This window comes from Rousettus aegyptiacus, unplaced genomic scaffold (genome assembly GCF_014176215.1).
Source record: "Rousettus aegyptiacus isolate mRouAeg1 unplaced genomic scaffold, mRouAeg1.p scaffold_m13_p_2, whole genome shotgun sequence".
Taxonomy (NCBI): domain Eukaryota; kingdom Metazoa; phylum Chordata; class Mammalia; order Chiroptera; family Pteropodidae; genus Rousettus; species Rousettus aegyptiacus.
In genome coordinates, this window is record NW_023416295.1 from 35,239,722 (window position 1) to 35,254,533 (window position 14,812).

Below are 14,812 nucleotides of genomic sequence, written 5' to 3' on the forward strand. Positions count from 1 at the left end.
GAAACACACTAGTCATAATTGTTCAACAGTGTGAAGATTTTTCCATTGCCCACCCCTTGCACCCCTCCCCCCGCCCCGCAGGTCTCCATGAAGTGGGTCTTCCACAGAGGGCATGGGAATCCTCCAATAGGTACACTGGGCCTTGGAAGGGAGCATGAATTGTGACTGTCTCATACTCAATTACACTAAGTTCAATTTCTGGTGCTGTTCTTTTCTGATTATTTAAATAATTCTTCAAAGTCCTGTTCAACCAGGAAGTTGTCTCAGATTTTATTCTTTAAATGTTTTAAAATAACATTTGTTGAGCATTTTATAATATACAAAGTATATACATTTTCATTATATCATGTGGATCCCCAAACACCTCTGAAGTAACATATTATTCTTAATGGACAGATATGGAAAATAAGGTTTAGAGGGACTAAGTGACTGAATAAGTTCTCTTAGCTAATAAGGGGCTGAGCAGGGGTTTCATCCCAGATTTTGTAATGACAAATTCTGTCTTATCCTACTGCTAGATAATTGCTCATGGCTTCTTCATTTGGTCAAGTCTGAATTTGTACCTTCATGGTTAACAATACCCCAATAATGTTGTAGCTTGCATCATAGCTACCTACATAGAATATATAACATCACAGCACTTGTGTGTGTGTGTGAATGTGATAATTTGGGGGGAATACATTCATCTGTATCAGTTTTTCTTATACTGGAAAAGAGACATTTGATTTAAATAGTTGCCTTTGTCAAATAGCCAGGTGCAGATCTTGCCTCTTGGACTGAGGAGCTTTACTGAGTCAGAGGAATAGATAATTGTACTTAATCATATGGAAAATAGCTACCAGGAAACATTGCTACTTATTCCATAATTTGTTCTCCCTATTTCCCTATTGCCCTTCATATTCCACTCATATATCAAAACTCATCTAAGAAAAAAACACTGCCAGCAGTATTTATCATTTATCAGCATGAGAACATTTGTTTTTGTGCTGTGAATATATCCACTTATAAGCAAACACACTAATACTCTGAAAACAAAACAAAGAAAAAAAAACTGTGTTAATGAACCATTGTCCACATAATAAATACCATTGTCTTTTTCTTAAAAATAGAATGAGATTGACTTATTAACACTGGACCAGACAATGGAATTTGTTTTCCATTAGCAATGGTGAATTTTCACAGATTCATCTGCGCTTACCTGTCTCATCACTGGTGACCTTGTAAGCAATTCGAGAGGCAATTTGCAGGGGGTTAGGGATAGAAATGGGACCTGTAATTTTTAACCTTGTCCAGATATGCTCCTAGGAATTGGGAGACATGTGAGAAGCAGACTTATTTTTCAATGTAGATTCTTTGAAAGCCAAGGATTTTATTTTTACTATATTCAAAAAATAAAGATAAAAATTTTAAAAGAAAAAAAAGGTAGGCATAAATTTTTCTAAACTGGCTGATTTTCTCCTCTTTCCACATTTCTCCCTATACTTCCCACCCCTCTTCTCTGCCAGAGTTGTTTATTAAACTAGCTGATAATCTATTATTTTCAAACTTCTAGCAAGTGAGTTTTAGAAATATTTCCTAAGGAAACTTATTGTCTGATTATTTAAATATAGGTGTTTGGGGGTTTTATTGTTTTAGAAGATTTAAACAACATAGATGGGAGATTGTAAAAATAAAATATGCGTTCATCTATTGGAATACTATATAGGCACTGGGTTTTAGCTTTTACTTTTAGTATGCCTCATTTTTTTTTTTATAGCTTGAGATGATGTACTAGATAAAAGAAACTCCTATAACTAGACCTTTAGTCATGGTAAAGTATGTGTGTGGGGGAGCATTCTAGAGTCTATTGATTACATCTCAGTTTTTTAGAAAGCCTGTGCTTCTGGACTATAAACTTCACAAGTGTTTTTCAGTTATTTTCTCCCCTCTTGGTGGGGCAAAATGCTTAGAGTGGGATGGAGTTGGGTATTTAACTTCCCCCATATTGGAAGGCTAGAGCTGACTTGAGTGGATGTTTCCTTCCCCCAGGTGAGTCAGGCTCTACTAACACTCCAGGTGAAAATGAAGGGCCAAAACTTGCCCTTTGTAATCAAATCTATTTCCTAGGCTCCAAGTTCTCCCAGAAACCATTGCGGAGGTTCTGGTTAACTAGTTTCTCCTGAGGGCAGGCCTTGTTAAGAACAGAGTGCTCTGGCAGAGTTGATTCGAAATGGTTCCTTCTTCCTTCTGTCTGCTGAAAGCAGGAGGGAATTTTTCTTTAAAGTTTCCTAAAGGATTTTTTCTTTAATGTTTCCTGTGGGAACGAACTTGCTCAAGCTCCTGGAGGTAAGTCTCACAAAATTGTGGAAGCCCCCTGTGACTGGGTCCCTGGAGTTTTTGCACACTGAACTGCCAGTAATTTCTCAATTGCAGTTCAGGTTTTGCTATCCTGGTACCGGTTTCCACTGAGTTTTGGCTCTGGTAAGACATGACTCCCTGTGTTTACTTGGCAGTCTCCCCAATCTTGGGGGCAGAAATTTTGCCTCAGTTTTTCCCCTCCCTTATGGATCCAAGAAGAGTTGTTGACTTTTCAGTGGGTTTAGTTTTTTACTTGTTGGGACGAAATAACTACTGCCAAGCTCTTTAAATACAGGCTCAAAATCAGTTTTTAGCAAGACACTGAGGTTCTTCCTAATGAACATTAAAGAATATTTATTATAAGAGAACTGGAAGAAGTCAGTAAGGCAAAAGGAATCAATCCCCTGCAGATACCAAGGGGCAACTTAAGTTTTGTGGACATCAAAACTTACACGTGGATTTTCTACTATTCAGTGTGTCATGCCCCCAATTCCTACATTGTTTGAGGGTAACTGTACTAACTTCCCATTTTCATTTTTATTTTACTAAAATTATATTCTTTGGAGGGCAGCATTTCTGTGTAAATTTTATAATGAAGATTTTTACTGATGATGGCACATCGTATTTGGCCTTTATTTCGGTACATCATTACTACTCAATCTAACTTTTCCAGGTCAAATTTGCAAATCTAACCTATTCAAGGAGATTGAATTCTTCCATCATTTAGTCAAATTTTTATTGTGTGTAGATACAGCAATTTTTTAGATTTACTTGTGTTCATCATATTTTCTTAAAAGGCCTAAACTTTTCCTAGGTTAATATGTGCAGCCAGTTTTTGAACCATTAGAATGAAATGGGGTCTGGACCACAGAGAGAGACAGAAGAAAGAAGTCAGGTGCAGAAAAGAAAGTAGATATTGTGGTGGAAAAATAAGAGAACATCTATTTAATAGCTTCTCTTTTCCCCATGATGTATGAAGCAAGGCAAGCAACTAAGAGTGAAGGAGGAGAACATGAGTAAAGTTTGGGAGAGAGGAGAATGTTTGATGTAGTTATTTTGGAGAGAGAAGTCATGAGAAATCCTCATTTTAGGGAAGTGTGGTAGACTTATTGGTTTGTTTTGCATGATATTTTGAGATTGGTGGTCTTGGATTGTAAGTGAGACTAGCTGTGTATTTTTCCCCCCACTATGTTTAGCTGCTTGAGTTTAGGAGCATGGCACAGTTGAGTTTCACCTGAGTAGGCAAGGTGTTCATGCCTGGAGGGAGAAAGCATTGTTCCCATAATTATCTCTTTTTTCTCCTTGTCATCAAACTTTTACTCACTGATTATGTCCTTTGGTATAAAATATGTTTAGTACCCATCACCCTTAAGCAACAAGAAATCCAAAGGATAATACAAACAAACGAGACCTTTCTATTACCCTACTCCTCTTAAAAGAGCCAAGCTACCACCCCATTTGTCTGTTCCCTTCATAGCTTCTTAAATGAGTTTTCTATAATCTCAACTCCATTTACTCATTTCATATTTTCTCTTAACCCATTCCAATTAAGCTTCTCTCCCATCACTCCATGGAGACTGTGTTTATCACACACCCAGTGACCACCACTGCCCTGAATCAATAGTTCATTCTCAGTCCTCGTCTTACTTGATCTCTCAGCCCTTGGCCACTTGAAATGTTTTCTTCTTTTGGATATCGTGATACCACCCATCCCTCTTTCCCACACATTTCATTGGATGCTCCTTTGGGGTCGCCTTTGCAAAAGTTTTAAATATTGCAGATCACATTCTTGGCAATCACTTTTTCTTTATCTAATTTATCTTTTTTAGGGAATCTTCTTTATTACCAACCACTTAAATATTACTTATATGCTAATGGCCTTCATAAATAGATTTTCCAGTGTTAGAAAATCCTTTCATTCCTGGATCTACTGTTGCTTATGATGTAGTGTTATTTTTTGCTTGATGAATGCAATTTGCTAATGCTTTATTTAGGAGTTTTGCAACTGTACTTATCAATGAGGCTACCTATAATTTTTCATTTGAATTAAACTCAGAATTTTTCAAAATAAGTCCTATTTTTTAAAAATTCTATATGCAAACGGAAACAATTTTAATAGAACTTTCATTTCCAGAAACAGTAATAAAGGAAATAAGGCATTTTGTAAAATATGGTCCTGAAGAAGTCACAGTAAAAAATAATGTATACTTCCATTTCCTTAAAACAGAGTCTACTTTCTGTTCCTCAGCCTTGGAAACAAGGCAAACAACAGTCCATAAATAATTTCGGCTGAAGGTTGCCAGAACAAAGCTCAAGCAGCTGAGCATGGACACTTCTTAAAAGAATTTGGGGGAAGCTGACCAAGCAATACAAATTCAATTTTTAATAATGGATGCGAAGTCGAAGTGGTTCCTCCCACGTAGCAGTGCCTCCAGAGCCTGGCCCCGCTAGTGCTCGCCTGTGCTGTGCTCCCAAGCACACCATGATGCTCCTCCTGCTCCAGACTGTTTTTTATTTTTAGCGTTTTGGCATGCAGGGAGCTCTGGTGTGAATGAGGTAAATGCAGATGCCATGTGGGTATCTTAAGGGTTGGAGTAAAAGTATTTTCCTAACACCTGTAGGGTGGAGTCCAGGTGTCAGATGCCCATTTCCTGTTTGTCCTAATTCCTCATACGCATTTGTAAACCTGAGACCACAGACCTTTGCTATGTGTGCAGCAGCCATTTCTTGAGGTCAAACCTGGTACCCAAATATGCAAAAAAGCATTGGGACACAGCTAGTTGGCTTCCTCCCATCTCATGGCAAATTTTATGAACCTGTGCAGATTTCACAAAAGGTTCACATTGTTCTGCTAGATTGGTATAGAGGATTTGCTTTAACCTCCCAACCTTGATACCCCTAGTCTTTTAAGAGATGCTCAGATATTACTCCAACTTGTTGGAGGGTAAAGTGGAGAGGGGCTGTGGGGCGGGGCAGTGGGGTATGGAACTGGTCTTTCTTTATCCAGGAGGAATCTGGTGCTGTACGGTGCAGAGGAGTGAGGCTAACTTTGAAGTACAAGCTTCCTCCTCCTCTGATAATTACTATATTCTTGTTTTATGTTCTGAACATTTTGTTCTGGGGTCGTTAGGCACGTGGGGCTGCAGTGCAGGTAGTCGCGGAATCAGCTGTAGGTTCCGCATCTGCAGTGCCGAGTCCGGGTCTTGGGCGGGGAGTGCAGCCAGGCAGAGGGGCGCAGCGCCGCCGCTTGGGGGAACTGGGCTCAGCAGCGCCGCCCGGGCTGCCGCAACGTCACCCTGTTTGCTGCCGCCAAGTGGCCAGGGACCACAGCCCAAGCGGCTGGAACTGCTGCCCACCTTCTGGGTAGTCAGTGGAACTCACAGGCTAAGCTGGCTCCAAAGATACCTCCAGCACCCCTACAGAAAGTGATTTTAATAATAATGGTCACAGTTGTCACTGGAATATACTGTGATTGATTAGCCATTATAAAGTATCATGTAAACATCAAACACACACAAAAGTAGTGGAATGATTGAAATTCAGTCTCTGAGATTTAAGGAGAAAGAAACCACACTTACTGTTTTATATTTTAATATTTTTCCTCTTAATTTATACTTTTGGAAGACTTTAAAAATACCAGGCCTATGATCCCAATTTCTTAAGTGTGAGGAATTCTTTTTAACACAATATTTTACAAGCTGTTATGTGATTGTTATGGTCTTCTAGTGAGAAAACATATCAGGAAAAGCTATATTGGTTCGTTAATATATTTAAATAAGTCTGTATTTCATTAGTCATGGGCTGCTTGCGGTGTTGTGAAAAGGGGAGCTCTATGGTGAAGGGGTAAAGAAGTACAAATTAGTTGATAGACGGTCACAGGGATGGGGAGCGTGGCATAGGGAATGCGGTGAGTAATATAATGGCTATGTGGAGAGCCAGAGGGAAGACTGAATAATCAGGAGGATCATTTCATAAACTATATAAATGTCTAACCAATATACTGTGTACTTGAAAGTAATAATAAAATAAAATGCATAAAAAGAGGTGGGGGGAGCTCCAGAGTCAGATTGCCTGGTATCTAATCCTGTTCTTGTGTGTAACAAAGGTAACCTCTAGGTAGGTCAGTTTCCTAACATTTAAAATGGGGAATAAAAATACATTCTTCATAGAGTAGTTTGACAGTTCATTGATACATGACATGATAATCCCCTGGGAGAATATTTGGCACATAGCATATCCATTTTTAAAATAACACACATATTTGCATCGGACTTGTTTTTTAGTTAACATGTAATTTCCAGTGGGCTGTATAGTTTAGAGACTAAGAATTGTAGTCCTGGAGGGCAGGGAATGTGTTGTTGATTTGCATCTTCAGCACAGTGCCTGGCAAGTAGTGGATACCTGAGTGAATGAAATCAGACAGATCTGATTCTAGTCATAGCTTTGCCATTTATAAGCAGCTGCCTAAGTCACTTGACCTTTCAGCTGTAAAATGAGGATAACTTCATAGGTTTGTTGTGAGGATAAAGTGAGCTAATGCATGTAAAGTACTTAGTGTAGTACTTGGCATGCACTGTATCGGACATCTTGTTATAAGCAGGAATTTGGACTGAGACCGAATTCAGACTGAACCTGAGATGTTAAACTCTGTATCAGCCTATTCAACTATCCATCAGTGTTATAGCTGAAAACCCCTGCCCAGGGAAGCAATCTGTTACTCTACCATTTCTTAACTTCCTCCTCTTTCTCCTGCTAACTAAACCAGAAAAATAATTTTCTATAGCTTCTTTTGACGACTCTAGTGTGGAAGATACAATTGGATGGCTAATCAATAGCTATTTCTTTCTCTCTTGCTCTCAGGACCCCCATTTGTTTAGAATGAGAGGATATTTTGGATTTTTGTTTCTAATCCTTCATTCCCTCTCTGTGATAGAATTATACATGTATATCTTTTGGCACATGACTTTGTAACACTTTCCACTGGCCTAGGCAGAGTATATATCCCTCTCAGTTTCTTTTGGACTTGGCCAGGTGATTCATTTGGCAAATGGAATGTTACTGGACATGGCATGAACAGAGACTCTAAATTTGTTTGATTTTACCTGCCTTCTTGTGCACCTACCATTTGCAATGAGAAGAATATTCCATGGGTAGCCCGTAATGCCAGAATAAGATAATATATGGATCAAACATGAAACCACACACCACCTAGATCCAAGCCCAATCAATCCCAGCCAAACCTAGCAGAGTCATAGGTGACCTACAGGCCCATAATAGAGGAACAACTGCTTGTTCTGGTAAACAACTAAGATTTTGAGAGTTGCTTGTTATGGAGCATTATCACAGAAATACCTAATACAGGCAGCAATCTGCCCAGTTCAGAGGATGAATTATAATTGTCCTAAGCTAATTCTGTTGTTCTTTTCCAAATACCTGATTCCCAGATTCTCTTGGAACCAGTGGTGGCCAAATGACCCAGTCTTGGCCAATGAAATATATGAAGATATTTACTGAGGACTTCTGGAAAAGCTTTTGCTTCCCTGATAAAAGGCACAGTAGGGGCTGGAAGTAATCTTTCTATCTTCTTCTTTGCTTGAAAATTCAGCGGGTATCTGGAGGCCATAAATCGAAAGGCACAAAGATGAAAAGCTGAGGATGAATGGAGCAAACAAATACAAAGTCTAGACTTCCGATGACATGGCTTACTAGTTGACCAACATCAACAACCACCTATCACTACACTTCTTATTTAGTTAGATTTTCTGTTTCTTGATTCCCAAGGCATTCCTAACCTAATATACATAAAATAACATGAGCTTAGTTATCCTAGTCAGTGTCTCTGAGGTGAGTGATGAAAGAGAAAAGGAAGCTATGTGATCATCATTCCCCTCACAGACTCTAAAAAATATAAATAAATAAATAAATAAACTTATTTATTAAGTTCTCAGAGCCTGATGTCTTTTGCTGTGCTGCCTCTTTGTCAAATGCTTGTAATCACAATGAAGCAATTAAGTTATGGTCACCTTTAACCAAAAATGTGGTAGTGATTGATTTGGATGTAGATAAGTACATCCTGGCCAGTGTTGGAGGGCACTACATCAAATAGGGTTTTATGAAAAGGAAGCTATGCCAACTGTGGAGCCACCCAGAGCATCTCTTAGAGGACTGCCAGGGAGCAAGCTGCCAAAGGTGTTCAAGAAATGTATGATGTGTGTGATACTATCATCTTCAACTTGCACAGGGTGTGTACATCCTCAGTGTGCATTTTGAGTGTGAGAATGGCTATCAGATGAAAAGAAAAAATTGCCAAAAAAGTCTACCTACTAGACTTTTCCTTGGCTGAGATGCATAAAGATTTAGGTACATGAGCCAGGGAACGTGATGCTTACACAGACCATTCTTGGAAAAGCTCTCTATGTTGAAGACTGTTCATTTGTGAAAGCAAAATGAGGAATAAAGACAAATTGTCCTTGTTAAAACATACAATTCAAGCTCTTCTCAAAGCGAGGAAGACATAAAGGAAGATATAAAATATATTTCCTTAGTTGGAGAAAAACCTATTGTGGGTTCTGTGTTCCTGCAGAACCCCTCGGTGTTGGAGTCAGTAGCTGTGGGTGGGGGAGCAGCCTCAACTCAACTAGCAGCATGAAACCGGCCTGTCCCATTACCACATCTCTTTTAAATTGGCTGGCAGACCTAACCAGTGGGAACATTAACAAGGAAAAAAAAAAAAGACAGAAAATGGATTCAAGAATACACCAAAATCCTTGATGACATTTTTGCTTCTTTGGTAGAAAATAACACTTCCTCCGATTAATTTAAGAACCTCCAGAACTGATAACAAACCTAGCATTCTGATACTCTTCACTACTGACTGTGTAATAATTGCTGTGCTTGCAAGATCCCAATAGTAAGAGCAACTGGAATGTGTTTAGAGAGTACTGGAAACAAAGACAGACAGTGATGGTATCAATTTATGGTACATCATAAATCGAACAATGAATTTTGAAAACTTAAATACTTAAAGGGTTTAGTAAGCAGGAAGTCAATCTAATTAACTGTATGACTTTCTTAGTCTGGTATAGTCTGTTTAAGCTCCTGTAACAAAATGCCATAGCCTGAATAGCTTAAAAAACATATTTACTCCTTACAGTTCTGGAGGGTGGGAAGTTCAAGATCAAGATGCCAGTAGATTTGGTATCTGGTGATGGTCCACTTCTTGGTTCATGAATGTTGTCTTTTCTCTGTGTTCTCACATAATGGAAGTGGGCAATGAAGCTTTCAGGTGTTTCTTTTATAATGACACCAATCCCATTCATGAGGGCTCTGACTTCATACCTCATCACCTCCCAAAGACCCCACATCCAAACACTGTGACAGTGGGGACTAGGTTTCTATATACATGTTTTGGGGACTGTAAACATTCAGTTTATACTAGAAACCAATTAAATCATTGCAGACACCATAGTAGGAGACTTCTGGAATGCATTTGAAGATGTTCCAAGTCTCTTGGGAAATGAAAAAGAACTACTGATGTTGAAACTTAAGGACCGGCTACCAGGAGGAACTTTTAAAGATATAATGCCCTCCAGGTTTGATGATCTGATGGCCAACATTCCATTGCTTGAGTATACAAGGTAAGACGGCAAATTGGATTTTGTTTCTAGGCTGCTGAACTACTTTGTTTGGCCAGATTGAGGTTCTGAGTTGTATAATGTTTATGAATTAATTACTCCAAAAGATCAAAAAATGTGGAGCAATGTCTTTACTGAAACATATCTGATGCAGCCAATGTCCTGGTCTATGTGGGAATTCCAAAGGACATTGTGACCAAGAAGAAGTCCTTAAAACTGTCCAAGATAGGAATTTTCACGAACTCACAATATAACAATTTACTGAAGGAAAAGAAGACAGGAGTCTTCTGGCACATATATGCTGGTAAAGACATAGAGAAGATACAAAAAAAATTCTTTAAAAGGCATCAGAAGAGTAAGTTCAAGAAAACCCAGTAACTATGATCCTATTTAGCCATCAGAACTGACATTTAGACTGATCACTAAGAAAACATCTTCAACAAGAGTATAGAATTCAAGGCTGGGCTATTATACAGTTTCTTAGAATTGTGGCATTTACCACAGTAGTAATTCTATATGAGGTCCATAACTTGTATAGCTATGCCGAAGTAGCTGAAGATTTCATTTCTCCAGAGCATTTTAAACAGTGCTTCTGGCTTACTCAGGAATTCTGTTATCTGTTAGAGATTCATACCAATTGTGAAGATAAATTACAGATGAAGAATGTTTTCTACCACATAGTCAAAGATGCAGGTACTATAGTGAAAGCCAGCAGATTCAGTTTGGCAAACCCTAAGGGTTCTAGAGATGCCTTACCTCTGCACAGTGAAAGTGAATTATTGGCAGCTGTTCAAACTCTTCAGGCAAAATTCCTGTGGACTTTGAGAATCATGTTACTTAATCTTTTTTTTTTTTTTTTAAATTCCACTGGACTTTTAAGAGTACTCTAACTTGTATTTCTAGTGTTTATAGACACTAAATGTGTGTGTAGTAACTATTTACAGGACATTCATCTTTAAACTGTGACTTCTCACCTAGTACAGAGTTTTACCAAGCTTTAAAAACAAAACCTTTTATCAGCCCTGGTATGTTATACCCTAGACACTTAGTTGGATAGCTTAGTCAAAATGTATTTATAGCTATTAGTAATACTCTGCACGATTTATTTGGATTGCATTTTGTTTTGTGTTTGAAGATGCCCTCCTCTGTACTTTAGAATTTAGAAGAGCAATGGAGGCAATGAACAGCTAATGATACAGTTCTTATTGTATTATATAGGATTGGCACTATGTAGCAGAAATCAACTCCTGTGCAATCCTTGGTGTTAATCATTCTTGTCAAATAAAGTTTTTGATTTAAATGAAGCTTTGCTAATTTTAGGTGTTGAACATTTTGCATCAAAGTAGTCAGATAATTTTTTAAAGTTTACAAAATAGTTTTGCTAAAAAAAAAAAAAGTGATGTGTCAAAATATGTAAGGTAAAACTAACAGAATTGTAAAGAGAAAGAGAAGAATCCACTCTCATAATTGGAGACTTCAACACCCCTTTATCAGAATGAATAGATCCAGTAGGCAAAAAATCAGTAGGGACATAATTGAACTCAACAACACCATCAATCAACTAGATATGACTGACATCTACAGACCACATTTTCCAACAACAACAAAATACACATTCTTAAATTCACATGGAACATTCCCCAAGATAAACATTCACCAAGACTATATTCTGGACATAAAACATACCTTAACAAATTTAAGAATAGAAATTACTTTCTGCTATTAGACCACAATGAAATTTACTAGGAATCAATAACAGAAAGATAACTGGAAAGTCTCTGAATATGTTGAGATTAAACAAAGCACTTCTAAATAATACATTAGTCAAAAAAGATATCTCAAGAAAAATTTAAAAATTTAAAAAAACAGTGCTTAGCTATAAGATATATTATTTGATGTACACTTGAAACCCATTTGATTTTATTAACCAATGTCACCCCAATAATTCTAATAAATAAATTAACCACTACATATAAAATTTGGAACTATAGTTCCAAAGAATAAGCCAAAAAATGAAGTTTCAATAAATTTTAAACATGATATATCAAGATTACAATTCTTTACTTTTTAAGAATGTAAATGCTATTTCATGTTTTGTTTTTTTTAATTGAAATTAAATATAATTGTAAAAAATCAGTTACAATAAAATGTATAGTGTTGAGTGCATAAATTAGAAAATAAATTTCTATAATTAATCATTTAAGTTTTCACCTTAAAAACTAAAAAAAGAGCAAATTAAATCCAAGTAAGAAGACAAGAAACAATAAAAATTAGAAAAGAAATCAATTTAATTGAAAAGAGGAAATTAATAGAGAAAAATTAATGAAACCAAAAGCTGAAAAGATGGATAAAAATGATAACCAGGCTAATAAAAAAATAGAGAGCTCATAAATTACTAATATCAGAAGAAAGAGAAGGGACATCACTATAGATTCCATAGATATTAAAAGGACAATCAAGGAATACTATGAATAACTCTATGCTAAAAAATTTGATGACCTAGATGAAATGAGCCAATTCTTCAAAAGACCCAATCTGCCAAAACTTACACACACACAAAATACACAATTTTAATAAGCCTTATCTATTAATGTAATTGAATCAACAATTAATAACCTTCCAAAACAGCACCAGGCCCAAATGGGTCCACTGGTGAATTCTACCAAACATTTAAGGAAGAAATTAAACCAATTCTCTACAATCCCTTTCAGAAGAGAGAAACAGAAGGATTATTTCCTAACTCATTCTATGAGGCTGGCATTACCCTAATACCAAACCAAAGACGTTACAAGAAAACTACAGATGAATATCTCTCAGGAGCATACATGTAAAAATCCTTAACAAAATATTAGTAAATTAAATTCAATGATGTATAAAAAGAATTATGTACCACTTCCAAGTGAGATTTATCTCAGGTATGCATGGTTGGTTCAACATTTGAAAATCAATTATGTAATCCAAGAGGCTAAAAAAGAACAATGTTATGATCATATCAATAGATGCAGAAAAAGCATTGACAATATACAATACTCATTCATGATAAAAACTCTCTGTAAACCAGAAATAGGAAATCTTATCCAACTTGATAAAGAATACCTACAAAAAAAATTTACAGTTAATATCATACTTAATGATGAGAAACTGAAAACTTTCACACTAAAATCTACTTTTCTTCAACATTGGTCTAAGTTCTAGTGAATGCAACAAGACGCACAAAGGAAATAAAAGGTATATAGATTGGGAAGAAAGAAGTAAAAGAAGTAAAAGTGTCTTTGTTCATAGATGACAGACATAGGGTCTACGTGGAAAATCTGAAAGAATCAACAAACTCCTGGATAAGTGCTTTTACTTATTGCGGATATGTGATTTTACCAAAGTTGCAGGATCCAAGATTAATATACAAAAATCACTTTCCTGCAAACTTCAAGGTAGAATTTGAAATTAAATTTACATAATACCATTTATATTAGTATTGAAAAATGAGATACTTAGGTATAAATATAGCAAAATATGTAAAAGATCTATATGAAGAAAACTATAAAATTCTGATGAACAAATTCAAAGAATTAAATGGAGAGATAGTCCATGTTCATGAATAGGAAAACTCAATATTGTCATGATTTTAATTCTTCTCATCTTGGTCTATAGATTCTATGTAATGTCAATCAAAATCCCAGCAAATTATTTGGTGCATATTACACATCATTCTAAAGTTTATATGGAGAGGCAAACGACCCAGAATAGACAACACAATATTGAAAGAGAAAAAAGTTGGATGATTGATAGTACCTGACTTCAAAATTTACTATAAAACAATAACAATCAAAGCAATGCGATATCAGCAAAACAACAGACAAATAGGTCAGTGGAACAGAATAGAAAGCCAAGAAATAGACCTACGTAAGTATATCAACTGATCTTTGACAAAGGAGCAAAAGCAATGCAATGAAACAAAAGTGGTCTTTTCAACAAATGGTGCTGGAACAATAGGACTTCCACGTGCAAAAAAATGAATATAGACACACTTTGCAAATATTAACTGAAAATGGATCACAGACCTAAATGTAAAATGCATTACTATAAACCTCCTAAAAATAACATAGGAGAAAACTTACATGTTTTTAAGTATGGCAATAACTTTTAGATTCAACACCAGTGGGGTACGACTCATAAAAGAATCAATAAACTGGACTTCATTAAAATTAAAAACTCCCACTCTGGGAAAGACAATGTCAAAAGAATAAGATAGCCACAGGCCAGGAGAAAATATCAGCAAAAAACACCACTAATAAAGAATTGCTATCCAAAATACAAAACTCGACAATAAGAAAATAGCTGATTGAAAAATGAGCCAAAGACCTTAAGAGACACCTCATCAAAGAAGATATAGAAATGGCAAATACACATATAAAAATGCTTCACATGATAAGTCATCAGGGAAATATAAATTAAAGCAACAATGAGATACCACTGCACTCTTACTAGGGTGGCCGAAATCTGGAAATCTGACAGCACCAAACGCTAGTGAGGATGTGGAACAACAGAAGCTCTCATTGTTGGTGGAAATGCAAAGTGGCACAGGCACTTTGAAAATCAGTTTGGTGGTTTCTTACAAAACTCAACATACTCTTCCCATGTGATCCAGCAATCGCCCTCCTTAGTGTTTACCCAAAGGCATTGAAAACTCACAAAAACCTTCACACAGATGTTCACAGCAGCTTTATTCATAATTGCTAAACCTGGAAGCAACCAAGATGTCTTCAGTAGATGAATGGATGAATAAACCGTGGTACACAGAGACAATAGAATTATTCAGTGCTAAAAAGTTACGAACTATCAAG

General features: G+C 36.6%; 2 pseudogenes; both read left to right on the forward strand.

Moving 5' to 3' along the window:
* Positions 1-8,269: 8,269 nt before the first annotated feature.
* Positions 8,270-9,796, forward strand: LOC107514647 (annotated as a pseudogene).
* On the forward strand, positions 9,790-10,890 carry LOC107514691 (annotated as a pseudogene).
* Positions 10,891-14,812: the final 3,922 nt, after the last annotated feature.